Genomic DNA, 18,400 nt, shown 5'->3' with positions numbered 1-18,400 from the left:
AATCTCTTCGGTCTTGTGTAGGGTAGCCCTGGTGCAGGGTCCCAGCTCCTGGGCACACTCTGCCCATAATGCTGGAGTGGCATGGAAGCCAAGACAGCTTCTAGGTGCCCAGGTCTGCCATTCCCTTCCCTGTTCAAGCACATGTCTGTGGGGCTGCTGCTGCAGATGAGGGCCGTTGTCAGGGTCTGGGAAGACACGAGGAAGCGAGTGGGTGACCATGTCTAAACCTGCCTCAGGGATCTGGGGTGCTGGAGGCTTCTGTGGTAAGGAGCCTCCCAGAAGGTAAAGACACTGCGCACTCTTAAAATCCCCCCAAACCGAAAACACAGCCTCTTCAACAAATGGTGCTGGGATCAGTGGAAATCCATCTGCAACAAAACAAAATTAAACCCCTATCTCTCAGCATGCACAGAACTCAACTCAAAATGGATCAGGGACCTAGGAAAAAAACCAGAGACTCTTCGTCTATTAAAAGAAAAAGTAGTACTCATGTGGCATTAGGCCCCAACTTCCTTAATACGACTCCTTTGGCACAAGAATTAAAAATCAAGAGGCAATAAATGGGATGGACTCAAACTAAAAAGTTTCTTCTCAGCAAAAGAAACAATCTGTGAGGTGAATACAGAGCCTACATCTTGGGAGAAAAATCTTTACCCCTCACACATCAGATAGACCACTAAACTCTAGGGTATATAAAGAACTCAAAAAGCTAAACATCAAAAAAACAAATAACCCAATCAATAAATGGGCCAAGGACCTGAACAGACACTTCTTAGAAGACGATGTATAATCAAGCAATAAACATATGAAAAAATGTTTAACATCTCTAGCAATTAGAGAAATGCAAATCAAAACCACTCTAAGATACCATCTCCAGTCAGAATGGCAGCTATTATGAAGACAAACAACAATAAGTGTTGGCAAGGATGTGGGGAAAAGGCACACTCATACACTGCTGGTGGAACTGCAAATTGGTGCAGCCAATATGGACAGCAGTATGGAGGAGATTCCTTGGAAAACTGGGATTGGAACCACCATTTGACCCAGCTATCCCTCTCCTCAGTCTATACCCAAAGGACTTAAAAACAGCATACTACAGGGACACAGCCACATCAATGTTTATAGCAGCACAATTCACAATAGCTAAACTGTGGAACCAACCTAGATGCCCTTCAGTAGATGAATGGATAAAAAGTGACGTATATACACAATGGAATGTTACTCAGCAATAAAAGAGAATAAAATCATGGCATTTGCAGGTAAATGGATGGAGTTAGAGAAGATAATGCTAAATGGAGTTAGCCAATCCCCAAAAAACCAAACGCCGAATGCTTTCTCTGATATAAGGAGGCTGATGAATAGTGAGGTAGGAGAGGGAGCATGAGAGGAATAGACGAACTATAGATAGGGCAGAGGGTGGGAGGGGAAGGGCCGGAGCATAGAGTTAGAAATGATGGTGGAATGAGATGGACATTATTATCCAAAGTACATGTATAAAGACATGAATTGGTGTGAATATACGTTGTATACAACCTGAGATATGAAAAATTGTGCTCTATATGTGCAGTAAGAATTGCAATGCACTCTGCTGTTACATATGAATAAAAAATAATCTTAAAAGTCTCTCCAAACCTCCATGAAGCAGGGCCTGGGGTGAGGTGGTGAAGAGGCTCATGTGACCAAAGTAGTGATGTCGGAAGTGAGTTCCCAGCTAGGGGACAGGACAGGGAGGGGGAAGCTTGCAAAGACCGAAACAGGAGGCCAAGGGGATTCTGCATGGCGTAAAACGCGTCAGGAGTCCCAGGTCCTCTGTGGGGAGCTGGGAAGCAGCTGCTGAAGATGCTCCCAGGGCTGGTGGCCCATCCAGAAGATGGTCGGGGTCAACCTGAGCAGCCAGGCCAGAGAGCAGCAGTAGCAGAAGACAAGGTCAGAAGTCGTCCAGTACCAAGGACAAGTGCCCTGTGCATAAGATACACAGGCCAGAGTCGAAGCCACTGAGGTGGCTTGCAAAACTGAAAAGAAGGTCAAAGTTCATTAACTGATTACAAGGCTGAGGTGGAAAGTCCATGTGATGCTGAGTATTGTTACTTTTTCCAGAACTAGGGCCTGAACCAAAGGTGCCTTACCACTGAGCCACATCCCAGCTCTTTTTAATGTTTTTCTCTTTGAGACAAGTTCTCACTAATGGCTGAGGGCCTCGCTAAGTTGCTGAGTCTGGCTTGGACCTGGTGATCCTCCTGCCTCCGCTTCCCGAGCCGCTGGGATTGCAGGTGTGCCACGGCGCCCAGCTGCTGCGGGGACTTTCTGAATTTTTGCAGCCTCCCTTTCCAAGGGAGGTCGAGGTGCAGAGAGGATATGGCCACCTGAGAACACCCACCAGGGGGAACGGTTGAGCCTTTCCAGGGTCAGGCCCTGTGCACCATGCTGCTCTCAGTTCTGCACGAGCAGCGTCACCCACATGTGCTCCACATACTTATTATCTCATCAGACTTTCATTGTCATCAGACTAAGCTTCCAGCACCTCATCCCCTTGACTGAGGGTCATAGTTTTCAGATGGTGGCTTCCCTCAACAGTTGCCACCACATGTCCCTGACCAACGCTGGAAGGCTCACTTCATAGATCCACACTAGGTAGAGGTGACCAGGGTCACAGAGCTTTGGGAACAGTCCGCAAGCATCTAGCTTTACTAACAAATGAGTAGCAAAGGGATTTTTCCAGCTTCGGCTCTGAGGTTTGGGGCAGACTTGCCCTATCCAATTCAGTAACTGCTGTTTGAATTTTAATTAACTAAATAAAATGCAGCTCTGAGTTCCGTGTCACAGCTCCACCTGCTGCAGGTCAGGAGCTCAGCTGTTGCATGTGGCCAGTGACTGCTGACCCGACCAGCACTGCTCGAGAAGGGACATGTCCAACCCCTTGGCTGAAGCTGTGTCCTGTGTGTAACAGGTCTCAGATTTCTTAGATAGTTAGAAGAGTGCTGTGTGGATGAAATGGGCCCATTGGGGTGCTCTGCATGTTGTAAAGAGTCCTACTCATGGAATCTTCTTAAATGGCCTCAACAGTGTAAGATCATCGGGTCTTTGCAATGCCAAGGCTGGGCCTGGGGTGTCCTCATATTAGCACCTTTTCAGAAGTTGAACTCGGTGCCTTGGGGTTGACATTTATGCTTTGCTTTTTAGGACAGAAGAACCTTCCACATTCAGCACTGTTGACAACTTCTTTCCAGGTAGAAGGTAGGTAACATGCACATGTAGAATAGGAAGTGTATCACTTTGCCATGAGATCACACCTATCCAAAGTAATGTGAAGTGCCACCGTGTACCGGCAGAGAAGAGCCACCCGCACTGCCTCAGAGGAAGGGGTCGAGGTGAGATGCAGGAAGGTAAATGAGTAACACACCCTGGTGCTCCGGGGCCCAGTGTGACCAAGTTCATTAACTAGTAGCAGCCTTGACGGCTAGCACACTGTGACTCAGAGGGAGGACGGCACCCTGGCTCAGGTGGCTTCCCTGTGCCGACTTGCTTCTTGCAGGGAGCTCCACCTCTATGTGCCCACTGCCAGTGGACCCTGAGCTGGCACCATGGAGAGAAGCCTGAGGAACGTCCTAGTGGTCTCCTTTGGATTCCTCCTCCTCTTCACAGCCTACGGAGGTCTGCAGAACCTGCAGGTAGGTGTGGGCCTTGGAACATGACCTTGACCTCTAAGCTTGTCCTGCCTCCAGAACCACAGGCAACAGATAGTGCAAGGCCATTTCTTTTGTCAATGCACCCTAGACTCTCTTCGCCCCGTGCCTCTGAATTCTCCAGAACAGACTGTGTTTTAATACAAACCTGACAGCGTCAGTCCTACTTACATTTCCACGGGCTGTACACTGTGTGACCCTTGGACAAGCAGAGCCAGTGTCTCAAGAGAGTGCTTTAGAGGACGATTTGCCTTTGGTGGTCAGAAGGAGACACAAGAAAAATCCTGAATTCCATGGCTCCCTGCCCCCTGGCTTTGTGATCTGTGCAGAAATAACAATCTATCAAACCTTGCTAGACCTCATCGATCCCATGCTGCCTTTAAGCAAAAGTGTGAACCTGGGCAGAACAGTCTTCCTTCTGAACTACTGATGGACTGCTTCCTCCTGAGTCCGAGTCGTACAAAACCCCATGGTTTCCAGAAGGCTCTGGTGCTGGTGCCATGGACCTGGGTTGAGTCGACATGACTTCAAGTCTGATCTTTCACTGGCAGTTAGACCTTCAGAGAGTTCCATGGACTGGCAGGAGGCAGGCCATCGCTGTCCCTGAGAGCAGTTTGCTCAGTGTTGCACCTTGTGGCCAGGGCTGTCATACAATGACACCGTTTTGGAACTTCTGGTGATGACCACAGTCTCCCATGGTTTGTCAACCAGGTCAAGAAGTGGCCTCCTACTGCATGCCCAGTATTGAACCAGAGTTCAGTACTGCTCCAGCACTGCAGGAGGATCGGGAGAAGGGCCCTCTGCTTCCACGCAGAGGGAGGCCTTCCAGCAGCTTCTCTTGGTCCTCCTCCCAGGTGCTGAGGCCGGCGGGTGTCCCCACCTCCACACTTACAGGGAGCAGGGTGCCCGTCCCTGCTGTTGACAGGCTGCTGGCCTTACGCCACTTACCTGCAGTGTCCTTAGCACAAGAGGGCCTGTTGCTAGGTTGGGGACCTGAGGTGGCCTTGAGCCCACAGGTCCTCGCACCCACACCACTCCCCTGCCTATTCCTCCCCCTCCTTGACAGGCCGGTCTTGTTTCCACAGAGCAGCCTCTACAGCGAGGACGGCATGGGGGTGGCGACGCTCGGCACGCTCTACGGCGCTGTCCTACTGTCCTCCATGTTCCTTCCACCCATTCTCATCAAGAGATGTGGCTGCAAGTGGACCATTGTTGGCTCCATGTGCTGCTACGTGGCCTTCTCCCTGGGCAACTTCTACGCCAGCTGGTACCCACCCTCCCGCCCCCCCACCTCCTGGTTTGCAGGACTCTGGTGGCACCTGACTGCGCTCCTCTGTGCTGGTCCCTTCAGGTTCTGCGGGAGGCTGACTGGCAGCCCCCTCCCCACTTTCCCACCAGGACTTCCCTGCCTTCCCAATGGCTCCCTCTCTTCCTCCTGACCTCCAGTGCTGACCTCTTCCTGGGATCTGTCCACGGCCCTCAGCTTCCCTTGCACCCCATGGGCTCCATGGCCCCAGTAATGGCAGGAAGAACCTAATTCAGTTGAGGAGGGTGAGTCTGGGAGGCGTGGCCAGGATCAAGGGCAGGGATGCAGGGGCCACCCATTGCCCTTTCTGCAGGTTCACCTTGATCCCCACCTTCATCTTGCTGGGGCTGGGAGCGGCCCCCCTGTGGTCTGCTCAGTGCACCTACCTCAAGGTCCTGGGGAACACGCATGCACAGGAAGTGGGCGAGCTCGGCGAGGACGTGGTGAACCAGTACTTCGGCATCTTCTTACTCATCTTCCAGTCCTCTGGGGTGTGGGGCAACTTGATCTCCTCTCTGGTGTTTGGGCAGACTCCCACTCAAGTTAAGGGAAGAACAGGGTGTCCCTGGTGACCTCCAAGAGGGCGGACAGCACGTAGGCACTTGCCCTTGTTCCCAGAGGAGGCCCTCAGCTGGCCCCAGCTGCAGAGTCACATGCGGACCCTGCTCCTCCAAGGACAGTCAGGGTCTGAAGATCCATCTCCACACATTGCCCCCTCCCAGGGAGCAAGGGTCCATGGAGTCATGGCTTCCTTGGGGGCAAAGAACAGGTTTGCCTGACTATTTCCTATGGAATTAATCCATGGGCAGCTTTTTAAAGTTCTGTGGCCAGTCCTTCCTGTAACAAGAGGTGCACTCATGGCGGAGCCCTGCGTCACCTGCCTTAAGTGTCCCTTGCCCAGCTGTGATGTGGAACGTGACTTGCACACCACCGTGTGGAGGATCTCAGTCTGGCCAGAGGAGTTGGGCAGGAGCCGGCCCTGGGGGAAAGGCTCTGGCCTCTTGCTGCTGTCGGGTTGACCCTGTCCTGCAGCCTGGCCCAGCTCCTGCTCTCCCAGGTAGAGCCCAGCTTTGGGAAGCTGTAGCCAAACCTCCTGCTCTTTCCAGAGCACCATCATCACTGGCTACTGGCATCCCCACAGGGAAACCACAGGGGCTTGGTTCTTGCTGTCCCCCAGCAGGGAGGGCTACGTCTGGGCCCTGGCGAGTGCAGCAGCAGGCTCACTGGACATTCAGGCCTGGGAGCTGAGGGCAGGAACCCAGGGCACACATCCTCAGGGCCAGCGGGGTTTCCGCACCCACCGCCTGGTGCCCTCAGCTCTCACGGCCTTCCGTCCCTGTGCTGCACGTCTCGCCAGACAGTGCTGCGAGGTCACTGTCACGAGGCTGTGCCATGCAGACCCTGGACACCGACTGCGGTGCGTTAGGAGAGGGCACGAAGTAGCCAGGCCCACGCTGCGTGTGCTCTTCCCTGTCTCGGCAGAAAGCGGATTTGACCCTCTCCCTCCCTGATGAGGGGTCTTGAGATCAGGGTGTGCCTAAGGGTGAACGTGCCCTGGTCCTTGTCAAACAGCTGGGTCCTTCCACGTCCTGCCTCAGAGGCTCCACCACCCTGCGCCCTGTTCCCATTCCGACGCCCAGGACTCTCCATCACCAGGACTCTCATAGGCTGTTTGCTCCTTGCCGCAGTCCGGCTGCAGCAGAATAAGCGGGGGGGTGACGAATGACTTGTGTACGTTGATGCAGCAGGAATAGGAGCCGTTTATTGTAGGACAACCGAGGTATTTATACATTCTACACAGCTTATCTTAATTAGCATAAATTAGATACAGCAGTCAACCAATCAGGAATCTCCACACTTAATGGCTCGCTCTTGTTACTTCACAAAACACTCCCTCTGGCATTTGGCCAGGTGCCATCCAGACTTGTTACAGACTTTAACATTTCTCTGGCAAAATAACAGGTGCCAATCTGACTTGTTTACAGACCTTAACACTCCTGACCCCACAGAGGCCACCCCAGAGGAGCACCCCGAGTCTTGTGGGGCCAACGACTGCCTGATGGCCACAGCACCCACCAATAGCACCCACCGCCCCTCCCAGGAGCTGATCTACACACTGCTGGGCATCTACACCGGTACGTGTCCTGAGCCCAAGAGAGTCCCACGAAGGCCAAGCCCAGCCTCTTCCTGGGTTGAAGAGCACCTTCCCAGCTCCTAAGTGGTCCGTCTCCGTTCAGCACCCCTGCCCTGTGTGGTCTGGAGGTCTTCAGGGGCTTCTCTTTGGAAAGCAGGCCTGTGGGCCAGCGCTACCCTGCAGGGTGCCCGTGACATTTAAATCTCTTCTCATCCCCAGAGCCCCATGCATTGGCCATCAGCCACATTCCAACCAATTAAATCCCACAGTCTGTTTCTAAGGCTCCCTAGCCACACTTGGCCAGCTCACTGGCCACAGCTAGCTCACTAGGCGAGCAGCTACCACAGACCCCATCCAGGGGACCAAGGCATTGAGGACCAACTCCATCCATGTGACCCTGAAAGGCCAGGAAGGGTTGATGGAGGTGCGACTGGGGGGACACTGTGGGCTGTCTGAGACAGGTGGTCAGACTGGTCAAGGCTACTGTGAAAGACCCAAGGACAAGGGCAGATCTGTTTCCTGGGCAGATTTTCATATCCACCTGATGTGGGGATGCAGGAAAGCTGGGTGGTGACCAGCCAGCAGGGAGCCACAACCCAGAGGAGCAGCGAGGGGCACAGGCAGCATCTGGACAGTGAGGACAAGACCAGTGGGTGTGTGTGCAGACACAGGGAGAAGTGGCTGAGGCCAACCAGCCTGCAGGCATTTGGCTTGATGGGGCAGGTGACCCTTCAGAGTGTACAGGGGACCAGATACAGGAGAGGGTCTGGGGGCATCTAGGGGCCAAGTTTGAGATCTCAGGAGGAGATGAGTTTTTAGGGAGGAAGAAGCAGGAAGGGCTTCAGGGAGGACGGTCCATAGCCTGGGCGACTCAGTGCTCACAGGCTGGCCAGGGCATGGGAGCCCTGCAGAAGACGGAAGAGCAAACGGGGAGTCAGAGCACACAAGAGAGCAGAAGCAGCAGGGAGTGGGTGTGAGAGGGTCAGAGGGACCGAGAGCCTGGAGGTTCAGGAGCATGGCTGGACAGCAGAGACTGGTGACCCTCCAAGGTGTCTGAGGCCGGATGAGTGGCTGGGAAGGAGAGTGGAGGGTGTGGAGGGAGTCGGTGAGGAGCGGGCTGTGGCCTGTGCTTTCCCGTGGGTTCCCAGGTTCTGTGGGTCTGGTGCTGGGGACAGGGGTAGAGGTCAGCCAGGCCTGAGCTTTCCGCTTTCCCTGCATTTCCTTCCCTGTCCCCCACGGGAGCAGGTAGGCCCAGCTCACGGCAGTGTCCAGGCTGAGCTGAGATCACGTCCCTCCTCTGCACTCTCTAGTTGGACAACCAAGAGCAGAGACCATGGCTCCAGGACTCCAGACCTGGGGTGACCACCCTGAGAGATGGATCTGGGAGTGGACATTAGGCTCCTGGCATCCCCTGGTCTCAAGAAACTGCTCGTTCTGTCTTCACCCGGGGAAGGCCAGAGATGTGGGTCAGTCAACGGTAACGGCAGCAGGTGGTAGCAGGATGTGGCCACAGGCCGAGTGCTGACCCAGATCTAGAGGAGTGGCACAGACCACAGGAGAGCCCCTCAGCGCGTCCGTGGCTCGCGGGCCCTCCTTCCCTCCTGCCCTGCACGGGTGGCACCCTCAGGCCACCTTCAAGTCCTCCTTTGCCTTAGCCCCAGGTGCTGCTCATTAGATACTTGGCACCTGCAGAGCACGGTGACTTAGTGACCTCAGGCTCCCTGACCTTGTACTCATGAAGAAGTTTCTGGCAGCCAGTTTCTTTAGGGCGAGAGCGTTACCTGCACAACATCCCCAACCACCTTGAGGGAACTGGGTCACATGGTGTCTGCACACACCTGGCTCCTAGCAAAGGTGTGTGGCTTCTGCATGCTGACCTGCCTCTCCCAAGCTCCCGTCTCCGCAGAGGAGAGGAAACCATGATTTCCCCCTGATTCACACGCAGCCAGACTCCAGGCTTCCTCTGGAGGGGCCTGTTCAGCTGGGGATGCCAGGGAGCTCCTGTGCCCCACACCCAGCTGTCGGTTGGGCGAGTGGTGAAGGCCCTGACGTGGCTGGTGAGGGCTGGTCAGCTGCAGAGCTCGGTGAGCCTCCCCAGTGCCCCTTGGTCATGAAAGGGGAGGGGTGGCGAGGTCAGAGAGACGGAGACGAATCCTTCACACCAACTTCAAGGAGGGCAGGTCTGAGATACTCGCCCTGGGAAGGAGTCCTTGCAAAGTGTTCAGAGGGCCAGCGGTGCCAGGAGGAAGGGAAAGACCAGACTCCCTCCGTCTAGCCTGTGCCACCCACACGGGGTCATCCCTGTTGCCAGAAAGCCGAGAACCGGCTGGGAGTGAAAGGGACTCTGTGGAGAGACACCACCTGCAGCAGCTTGGCCCCACCCAGAGCAGGGCTGAGGCACAGGAGGGCGGGCCAGGGGCAGGCGGGGAGGAGGGGACTCACTGGCTCCTGAGGCCTGGCACCTGGGGGTCCAGGATGCTCCCTCGGAGCGGATCCCATCACTGTTAGAAACAGCAGTTTACACAGCAGCCCGCTGACGTGGTTCAGATAAAAGGCTGTGCAGCCCCTCAGCACTGTCCCTCCGCCCCAGTCTGCTTCTCTCCAGTCCTTCAGGGCACATAGGGACTAAATCCCCATGTCCCCCTTGCTGAGCACGGGTGGCGCATGGTCAGCACCTGGCTCAGCACTTGCTTTGTCTCTTCTTTACTGATCTTGGTGGCCTCTTCCACCTGGGTAATAGAGTTCTGTCCTTATCCCCTGCAGCGAACGTGACCCACTGTGATGGCATCCACTCCATTTAACCAGTTCCCACCAAAGTATTTTAGGCAAAAGATTCAAAATAAACACGAGAGTAGCACATGGTACACTGATGGGACTTGTTTTCCTAAAAAGTCTGCTGTCGGTAGACATTGCTGCAGGAATTCAGACAGACGGTGGCCTGGGGTCTCTCCAGCTGTTGTGTCTCCTGTGCCCGTGAAGACAGTGCGGGTCCATGGCAGGTTCCCCGTGGAAGCCTGGAGGCCCCACGTTGACCACGAGCAACATGTGTGTCTGTGTGGCTAGGCACGTGGGGTCCCAGGCTTGGCTGAGGTCTGGTGTGTCTGACGGCACCTGCGTCTGGACTGGGAGAACCTGTGGGAAGGGAAGAAGCGGCTGGGTGAGTCCTGTCCACACTGAAGCTCCCTGCCCCTCTGCCCCTTTCAGCAATTGGCGTCCTGGCCATCCTGCTGACAGCCGTGTTTCTGGAAGCCACAGAGGACAGTGAATCCCAGAACGAGGCCGAGACGAAGCCATCACGCCTTGGGTCCACCTTACTGTCAACCTTCAAGCTCTTCAGGGACAAGCGCCTGTGCCTCCTGACCCTGCTGCCGATGTACAGTGGACTGAAGCAGGGGTTCCTCTCTGGAGAGTACACCAGGGTAGGCCCTGCAGCAGCTCATGCAGTCACCGCCCGACTGGTGCCCCTGCCCCGTCTGCACCTGAAGGGACACAGGGTCCCAGGGCCACCTACCCAGGTCCAGGGTGGGAACAGCCCACAGAGGTCCTGGCCCTGGCAGGGCTGAGTGTGTGACTCAGCCCCAAGTACCTTCAGACCCACAGGCCCTCTCAGGTCCTGGGTGGGAGTTGACATCCCTGTCCCCACCACACTCTGGGCATTATGTAACCTTGAGAGGGCCACAATCAAGGCTGGACTGGCTAGTCTGGGTCACCTAGGCCTGCCCTCCAGGGCTTGGTCCTCCTGCCTCATTCCCACCACCCCGCCTCCCTGGCCGAGCTGCCTACCAGCACCATTGGGGCAGCTGCCCATTCAGACTGAATTTCAGATCAAGGACAAGCATCCTTGAGGGACGATTGTGCCCCAGAACTGTCTGGTGTGGTGAATTGCGTGTGTCAGTGCTATACGGAGGGCAGTCTCCAGTGTGGAGGGAGGGTCTCGAAGGTTCCAAAGAGGCAAACAGGACAACCCAAAGTCCACTTGGCCTTTGGACACCCCAAAGCCATCAGGGCTGTCCGTGCCCCAGCCCAGGTGAGCAGTCTCCATGTGGGCTGCCGTCAGCCCAGCCCTTCTCCTGGGTGTCTGCCTTGGTCCTGCCCAGGATGGCAGTGTGTGCTGAGGGTGCCCAGGGACTTCCTGTGACTGGCAGGGCAGCATCTCAGCTCCTGGCCTCTCCTGCTAGACCCCAATTTTCAAACCATCTTCTTCTGTCTTTAGGGCCAGTAGGAAGTGATGGGGTTGGTGGACGATTGTCCCTCCCAGTGCCGTGGGTCGATGCCTAGACGGTGACACCGGGCACAGAACGGGGAGGACTCCACGTAGAAGTCTGTCCACTCGCTCTCTTTTCAGCTGTGACCCTGGGGGGATGTCCCTACGGTCACGAGTGTCGTCCCCTGTGCTGGGCCTGCAGACAGGAGTGTGCCTGCTGTCCCAGGGCCAGTGGTTCTCAGCAGCACAGGGAGTTCGGGCTGGAGCCACAGAGGAGCGTGGGCCCTGCTGACGGCCCCCTGTGCTTCCTGCAGTCCTTCGTCACCTGCGTCCTGGGCATCCAGTTTGTGGGCTACGTGATGATCTGCTTCTCTGCGTCACTGCGCTCTGCTCTCTGTTGTTTGGGAGGCTCTCCCACTACACGGGCAGGAGAGCCATCTACGTGCTGGGTAGGTGGCCCCCTCCCAGTTCGGCAGTGGAAGGGGGGGACTGCTCAGACAGGGGGTGGGGACTGATGGCACAGGTGCCACCCAGTAGCTCGGAGGCCCAGGAGCTCCGTAGAAACATTTGACCAGGGCCCTAGGCTCACCCTCATGAGAAGCCCCTCTGCAGTCACTGAGTCTAAGTCCCCTCAGCTTAGGAGCCACCTGAGGTCCAGAGAAGACAGCCTATAACCCCCCAGGCTGAGGCAGCTAAAGTCCACGGGACAGGTTCTCTGAGGCAGGTTTGGAGCCCAGAGGTCCACCCGGATCAGGTGGCACAATGCCCCAGCTTGCTCAAGAGACCTGCGGTCCCCTCACACTGTGGTGACGGCTAAGCAGGGGGCAGAGGAGGAAATGTGGCTCCTCTGCTGGGGTCTAAGCACTGCGTGTCCTGGCCCCTCCCTCTGTCCCAGGTGCAGCCACCCACCTCTCCTGCATCGTGGCCCTCCTGCTGTGGCGTCCACGCTCCTCCCAGATGGCAGTGTTCTTCCTGCTCCCCGGCCTCTGGGGCATGGGGGACGTTGTCTGCCCGACGCAGAACAATGGTGAGTGAGCAGAGCCCAGCCCCTTGGCCCCCTTGCTCAGTCACTGGGCAGATGGCAGGGGAGTGGACAGCCGCTGGTGTGGCCGCCAGACCCCAGCCAGCCCAAGGCTCCGTCAGAGGCCAGGTGCTTGCGTGGGGGAAGGGAGAGGGAGCCCGGACTGTGAGGGCTTCTCACCGAGCTCTGGGTCTGCAGTATGTCTCTGAGTGTCTGTTCAGCTCCAGCTGTGCAGGGTGAGCCACCTGCATGGCCTGGTGGTCCCTGGGTGACCAGAAGCTGAGCAGAGGGGGAGGAGGAGAGAGGCCTGCAGGGTTCAGAGAGTGGGCCAGATACAGGCACCAGATCACAGGATGGGTGACCTTGACGCCAGGCCATGGGAAATGGTGAGGCAGACACTGGTGGTCCCGCCCCCCACCCCGGCACAGATGTGGGACAGGACCAGAATGCCAAGGAGAGGTGACAGGGTCCAGGTGCAGCCCCACAGAACTGTCCCCAGGGACCCCTGATGTACTTGGGGGACTGGTGACTGGGAGAAAGTAGAACACCCATGATGATGGCAGGAGTCACAGGCCTAAGTCCTCATCCAGTTCGGTGGCAGGACTGGGGTCGGGGGAAGCAGCGTGGAGAGTGGAAATTTAACTCGGTCCCCACCCCCATGGTTATGGAGAGAGCCCTGACCCAGACAGTGGTGTCCTGACCCAGACAGTGGAGCCCTGACCCAGACAGTGGTGTCCTGACCCAGACAGTGGAGCCCTGACCCAGACAGTGGTGTGCTGACCCAGACAGTGGAGCCCTGACCCAGACAGTGGAGCCCTGACCCAGACAGTGGTGTGCTGACCCAGACAGTGGAGCCCTGACCCAGACAGTGGTGTCCTGACCCAGACAGTGGTGTCCTGACCCAGACAGTGGAGCCCTGACCCAGACAGTGGAGCCCTGACCCAGACAGTGGTGTCCTGACCCAGACAGTGGTGTCCTGACCCAGACAGTGGTGTGCTGACCCAGACAGTGGTGTGCTGACCCAGGCAGTGGTGTCCTGACCCAGACAGTGGTGTGCTGACCCAGACAGTGGTGTGCTGACCCAGACAGTGGAGCCCTGACCCAGACAGTGGTGTCCTGACCCAGACAGTGGAGCCCTGACCCAGACAGTGGTGTCCTGACCCAGACAGTGGTGTGCTGACCCAGACAGTGGAGCCCTGACCCAGACAGTGGTGTGCTGACCCAGACAGTGGTGTGCTGACCCAGGCAGTGGTGTCCTGACCCAGACAGTGGTGTGCTGACCCAGACAGTGGTGTGCTGACCCAGACAGTGGAGCCCTGACCCAGACAGTGGTGTCCTGACCCAGACAGTGGAGCCCTGACCCAGACAGTGGTGTCCTGACCCAGACAGTGGTGTGCTGACCCAGACAGTGGAGCCCTGACCCAGACAGTGGTGTGCTGACCCAGACAGTGGTGCGCTGACCCAGACAGTGGAGCCCTGACCCAGACAGTGGTGTGCTGACCCAGACAGTGGAGCCCTGACCCAGACAGTGGAGCCCTGACCCAGACAGTGGTGTCCTGACCCAGACAGTGGAGCCCTGACCCAGACAGTGGTGTCCTGACCCAGACAGTGGTGTCCTGACCCAGACAGTGGTGTGCTGACCCAGACAGTGGTGTCCTGACCCAGGCAGTAGTGCTGGCGAGGCTCCCGGGAAGTGGCAGCTGAGGTCAGGGGTGTGGGCCTCTGTGCAGTTGGATGACTCTGCTTCCTGCAGAGAGAGTGAGCAGGTTTGCAGGGAGGGCACTCGGGAGAGCAGGAAGCAGATGTTCTTGGGCGATGGGGGTGGGAGCAGGGGTGTATGTCTGGCTGGTGGTTGAAAAGGGCAGGGAGCCCTCTGGCCTGCATTTCCACCTCAGGGAAGGAGGGTGCCCCAAGCAGACAGCACTGTGTCTGGCAGATCTTGCAGTGACGGGATCACAGGGCCCCTTGGAGGGACATGGCTCAGAAAAGCCCTGTCAAGGGAAGACCTTGAGACGGCACTGTTCCACCCTTACCCAGGAGACACTGGGGGATTAGAAATTCAATAAAGAAAATCTGCAAACCAGCTACACCCCAGTGTGCCAGGTAGGGGACGGCTTTCCCCTGACACTTGGTATAAAAGTACACAGTCCCCTCAGATCCTGGACTGGACCCCAGGACAGGTCCTTTCCCATGACCCGAATGTTCTTCCTGTTCACGGAGCAGCTTCAATGCCAGCCCTGGGCTTCGGAGCTGGTCTCCTGACCCTCCCTACGACCACAGTGGAGGCAGTGACTTTGGTGAAACCTGCACCACAGAGACAAATGTGATTTACTGAGTGACATAATCATGTCACATCTAAATTTTTAAATTTTTACTTTGAGACAGGGTCTCAGTAGGTTGCTCACAGCCTCTCTAAGTGGCCGAGGCTGCTGTGAACCTCCAATCCCCCTGTTTCAGCCTCCTGAGCCACTGGGATTACAGGCATGTGCCGCCACACCTGGCAGGAGCATCCTCTAAAATACTTCTGCACTCCAAGTCAAGAAGGAACTGGCTAAACAGCTCCACAGCTTCCATACTGTCACTCTCTAGATGTTTAACAGGATTGTAGTGAGAATGTTTGCATTTTTTCCTCCCTGAGGCACACAAACAATTGTGTTAATTCCTTTCTTTATATTGACATAGAACATACTCTCAGGCAAAAAAAAAAAAAAAAAAAAAGTCAAAATTGGGCAAAGTTACTAAGAGCCCAGGCATAACAAATGCTGACATCCAGTGAATGACTAGAACAAGGGACCCTTGGATAAGGGGTAGTTTCAGGTGGAATGACTTCTGTATTTTGTAGTAGGGTACATTGTTTTCTTTTCCAAACACGTAACTCCTAGGGGAGAACAGTTATTCTCATGTACTTGGTGATGTCTCCCGGAGTGTGTTTGCAGGTAGCCGTCGTGGCCAGGAGAGGCATTTTAACTCTGGGTCTCTGCTGCTGGCTCCCCTGAGCTCCCCTGAGCTCCCCAGACCTTGCCCTGCTCTAGAAGGCACAGCCCCCCATCCAAGGTGGTGCATAGCTATATTCCCAGCATCTCAGGAGGCTGAGGCAGGAGGATCACCAGCTCAAGGCAGCCTCAGCATCTCAGCAACACCCTGTCACAGGGCTTGGGAAGACCCAACTTCTCCATGCGGGTGGGGACTCCCCTCTGCGTGGGAATATCAGGAGAGGGGGAGGAGCAGGGGGAGGGGGAGGGCTGGCAGAGAGACTAGAATGTGTCTAGGCAGGAGGGGGAGGGAGGTGTCGAGGCTGTCAGGATGGCCTCGTGCATACTGGGAAGGCTCTGTGGCAGCTCAGGGGCTAAGGGTGGTCTTTGTGAAGAGGGTGGGAGAAGCAGCAGGCTGGGCGGAGCTGGACAGTGACCTGGAGACACTGGGGCAGGTCCTCATGTCATCTTATAAGCTGGCCTCCCAGAGGCACCTGCTCCTCTGTCCTGTCCAGAGATGGGATTCTAGCAGACCTCATGTAGGTGTGTCCAAAATCACACCCAGAGGGACAGGAAGCTGAGTGGCTGACTTTCATCTGCAAGCTTTTATCAGACTGCGTGAGTTTGCAGCAGCTGCCAGTCCCACCGTAGCCAGGGGACTTGATAGCACTCACGTTTGTGGGGGCCTGAGTTGGACAGCCAGTGTGGTCAGGGCTGCTGCCCGCTGAGGCCCATCTCTGAGCTTGCAGATGGCCTCCCTCCCCATGTCCTCAAAGTGATACTTCTGGGAGTCTGTGGCCTGATTTCCTCTGCTGGAAGGACACTGCCCATATCTGATTAGGGCCACCTAGGTGGTCTCATTGAACTTAGTAATCTCTGCCAAGACCCTGTCTCCAAATAGGAGCACACTCTGAGCTACTTGGGTTAGGACTTCAAAATAAGGATCCTGGGAGAGGTTAAGTGGTCCCAGCCCTGGGAAGACAACGTAGTCTCCATCCACCTAGTCAGGCCCTTCTGATCTATACCAGCCCCGTGGGGCCCTTAATCAGCACCGGTCCTGTGAGGCCACTTTAATGAGGCTTTCCTGGATTCGTATTGATCAATCTACCCCCATCCTACCAGGACACCGTGACCTATCCCCATCCAGGGAGCCACGTTACCCCATCCCGATCCTCGGCAGCCTTTCTCATCAGCACCGTCCTGTGAGGACCTCCTATCCACACGAGCTCCTTCACCAGGCCAGGGGCCTTCCACCCCGGATCTGTTGGTGGAATTCTTCTGCTCTAAGTCCTCAGGATAACCCCCAAACATGTCTACTTCTGTGTGACCATTAAGAATGAGATCATGCCAGGCGGGGTGGCGCACCTCTGTGATCCCAGTGGCTTGAGAGGCTGAGGCAGGAGGATCGCAAGTTCAAAGCCAGCCTCAGCAGAAGTGAGGTGTTTAGCAACTCAGTGAGACCCTGTCTCTAAATAAGATCAAAATAGGGCTGGGAAGTGGCTCAGGGGTTGAGTGTCCGAGAGTTCAATCCCTGGTTACCTCCCTCCAAAAAAATAAAATAAAACTTTCATAGAATAAATAAAAAAAACACTTAAGATGTTAAGAAAAAGAGTGACTTAAAGGGAAAAATCCTCCAAGGATTGGAATGAAAATCCCAGATGTAGGAGTCGCCTTACTGCTGCCCTCTGAAAACTCAGCGCTTCGGTCCTGGCTTGGCCAGCTCCTCAGCAGCTTCCCAGAAGGTCCCTGAGTGAAGCAGCCAGGCTGGGCCCGGCCTCGCTGGCTCCTGGCCGGGGAGGGTGCTGTCCCTGGCCAGGCCTGGCTGTGCAGCCCCCTCTGTCGGCTGGGGTTCCTGGTCTGTAGGGAGGGCTGGTCGGAAAGTCCAGTTCTGAGGGGACTGGGCAGCGGCAGAGCGCTCTGTCGCCGACGTCCTCCTGGCGCTGGGTCGGCGCAGGTTTTCACGCCGCCTCCCCTTGCAGCTCTCTTTGGCACCCTGTTCCAGAGGAACAAGGAAGCGGCTTTCGCCAGTTATCGCATTTGGGAGGCCCTGGGCTTCCTCGCCGCCTTCGGCTACAGCTCCTTTCTCTGTGTCAGTGTCAAGCTCTACATCCTGCTGGGCGTCCTGGCAGTGGCCATGGTCTCCTACGGGACTGTTGAGTACCTGGAATCCAGGAGCCCGGTCAAGACCCTCACGGCCACACAGACCAGCCAAGCAGTGGAGGAAGAGACGGGGACAGCGATGTGACAGCAGTGGGCCATGGTGAGGGACTTCCACCACCCGAGTTCCAAAGGGGTGCGGCGAGCCAGCTGAACGCAGGGAGGCAGCCTCCTGAGCCCACAGAGGGTCTCCACACTCACATGGCAGATTCAGCACTTGCTTCCTGTCCGATGCTTATCTCCCAGAGGCTCGCACACCATCAGGAACCGGGCCGCCCTGAACAGGGCCATGCACACACCTGGACCTCCTGGGTAAAGAGGTGCTGGACTGCATTGCACCTGCAGTGCAAGGGGTTTTGACCTCCGCCTGGATAGAAAGGTGCAGCTCTGGGGGTGGGCGTCACCCGATGGGGTTGAATCACACCCCCTGTGGGTTGTCAGCCTATCCTTTGCCCTTTTGTGGATAGAATGTTCCATGGGTTAGCCCCCCCATTAATAAAACCCGGGTTTGAGGCAGGCTCCCCCTCTGTCTTGCCTGTCTTGCCTCCTTGGTGGGAACTGGGTCAGAGAGGCCATCGCTGAACCCAAAGAAAGAGATTTCTCTGTCATTGCGTCGTGCCAGCCCAGTTCACCTGCAGGACCCTGAATGTTTAGTCGTGTGTTGTGACAATCGGGGAAGTGACTGGGCGTGCTGCAGACCAGCGGAATCATCCAGAATGCCTCCAACTGGGCAGGGACAGAGGACCTTGCCATGCCTGAGCTGGGCACACAGGTGTCTGTCACTCCTTCCTGGGTGCACTGTCCCTTACGTGTCTCCTCCTTGCCGCGGGCAATGCTGTCCACACTCTCTCCACACCGTCCTTCTTGGTCCCAGTGGTCCTGTGTCCTTTCACCTTTGCCCAGGCCCCACCCCCTGCCCCCTT

General features: G+C 56.3%; 1 pseudogene; it reads left to right on the top strand.

Moving 5' to 3' along the window:
• Positions 1-3,581: 3,581 nt before the first annotated feature.
• Positions 3,582-17,565, top strand: LOC143401764 (protein unc-93 homolog A-like; annotated as a pseudogene).
• The last annotated feature ends 835 nt before the right edge of the window (positions 17,566-18,400 follow it).

Source organism: Callospermophilus lateralis (assembly GCF_048772815.1).
Source record: "Callospermophilus lateralis isolate mCalLat2 chromosome 6 unlocalized genomic scaffold, mCalLat2.hap1 SUPER_6_unloc_1, whole genome shotgun sequence".
NCBI lineage: Eukaryota > Metazoa > Chordata > Mammalia > Rodentia > Sciuridae > Callospermophilus > Callospermophilus lateralis.
The sequence above is the reverse complement of the archived record's forward strand: the minus strand, read 5'-3'. Positions and strand labels throughout refer to the sequence as shown.